Here is a 2,125-nt window from a genome sequence, read left to right on the forward strand (position 1 = left end):
AAAAAAAACCTTTAAAAAGTGAATTTTGCATAATTAGGTCCCCTTTAATAAACCGGCAGGCACAACAGTGTTTAATGACTTTTGCGAGGTAATGCAATACTTTTTGCGTGGGAACGCAAAAAAGTTAAAAAAAAATCCATGTCCCCTCACAGGCTCAGTAAGATTTGAGATTTTAAAGCGATTGTTCTGGTTTTAACTGCACCACAATGGCTCGACTTTACACAGATCAAGTCATGCCAACGAGTTACTAAAATAATTTGAAAGTCTGAAGGCAGCAAATCTCCCTCCTGCTTCCTCATTACTGCCAAAAGTATGACTTGTGCACAGAGCCATGAGCTAGTTTCCTTCTCTATTAGTGTATTATTGCACCATGGCCCAATGCTGTTGCAAGAAAGCTTTTCTACGGGTAAAAAAATAAATAAATAAAAAAATAAAAAATCCCCTACAAAATGGCAACAGGAGATTATTTTCAGCTAAAATAAAATAGATCTGTAAAGTGGACATGCCAAGTTATTACCAGAGTGTAATTTACAAGTTTGATTGAAAACGTTAGAGAGATGAAACAGTGTCAAGAAACGGAGGGGGAAATGGATGACGAACAAACAGAACTTTCTGAAAGGCTGGGGAGAGGAATTAGACAGCTTGTYGCTGACAAACACACAGACTGGCCACAGATCCTGGTAAAACGATTAGATTAAACAAAGACAAACACGGAATAATCTGCTATAAGAGCAATCAATCCTCTGAGCCAACACAAATGCGTGATTTGGATCCACACCTAAACAAGGCTGATATTCTAGAACACGCAGCCAAGTCTGCTTGTTTAGACACGGCAGTATTTGTTCTGTGCAGCTGAACGGGACAGCAGACTRACACATAGAAAGCTTATCTTTAATCACTTATATTAAGCATTTTCTGAGAGGAAACGGCATTACCGTCATGTGGACTCTTTTCTTCTGCCAACTGAACTGAGTCGACGTGATTTCAGTGCCACTTGTTTATCTGTTAGTTTGATTAAAAAAAAAAACAGAAACTACAAGGCAGAATTATATATATAAAAATAAAAATAAAAATCCATAAACCTTTGGTGCTGATCTGAATCACTTCACTTTCTGCTGGTTTAGCAGATAAAAGAACTGTAGTCTTGTAAGACTTCTCAGCATTAGGGTTTGGTGTCCCRATTTCAAAGAAGATGAGAAAAAAAATCTTTGTAAAAAATCTCTGCTAATTAAAACAGTGATCTTAAAATGGGAGAAATGTGTTTTCAAAGCTGCTTTATAAATTCAGCGAGAGAGAGAGCAGATGAGACTTTAAAGGAGACATGATGCTTTTAAACCTTTTTTCCTATTTAAATCATTCAGTTGGAGTCTATGTGGAACTGTAATGCTTTGGTCTGAATATTATATTTTTGTAACTCCACAAGCCACACCCCTTTTCTGAGGTGTGYCTCAGATCAACTCGTTTTGAGACTGTCTCTTTAAATCCAAACAAGGTGCTTCAATCAGCCAAAATTTGACCTTTGACTCAAAATGGCTGACTTTCTGTTGGTTTCAGAGCATACCTCCAAGAGACKTTTTTTCTTGATTTGGGCAGATCTACCAATGCCCCAAATTTCAGCTCTCTAGGACTTACCAGTTCCTCTATCTCACATTAGGTGGCGCTGTCGAGTCATTTGGCCACGCCCATTAAAAATTCCAATGGAATCTTGCCTTTTTCGCTGGGGGACAATTTTGGGTTAAGTTTGGTGAGTTTTCGTGTATGGCAAAGGCTCCAAATTTGCGTTCAAGCTTCCAAACTGGTCCATTCTAGTTTGATAGAGGGGTTTAAGGCTATATAGCTGCGCAGAAATGCTTTATTTACAAACTAATTATAAGATGCTTTAAGGGGAAGACTTGTCCATCCAGCCTTACATGTTGGACCAAGAGCGAGATGAAGAACGAAGGCRACTAAATTGCTTAGCTGGTAAATCCAGACCTTATTTGGCCATTATGTTGCACAAACTGTGACGTAAAGTTCAGAAAATGTTATAGAAAACTGAGAAAAATGAATGGATTGAAAAAATCTGACCCGTACAGCAGCCAAGGAAGAGAATAAATTTAAATTTCTGCTCTCAGAGACACCGGTT

At 38.1% G+C, this 2,125-nt stretch overlaps 1 protein-coding gene across 9 annotated transcripts in view; it reads right to left on the bottom strand.

Annotated features, from left to right (window-relative positions):
* Positions 1-2,125, bottom strand: part of rbms3 (RNA binding motif, single stranded interacting protein) — a 378,321-nt gene that overhangs the window by 42,534 nt on the left and 333,662 nt on the right. The window lies entirely within an intron of this gene.

The sequence above is a fragment of the Austrofundulus limnaeus genome, unplaced genomic scaffold (assembly GCF_001266775.1).
Source record: "Austrofundulus limnaeus strain Quisiro unplaced genomic scaffold, Austrofundulus_limnaeus-1.0 Scaffold98, whole genome shotgun sequence".
In the NCBI taxonomy this organism is placed as follows: Eukaryota; Metazoa; Chordata; class Actinopteri; order Cyprinodontiformes; family Rivulidae; genus Austrofundulus; species Austrofundulus limnaeus.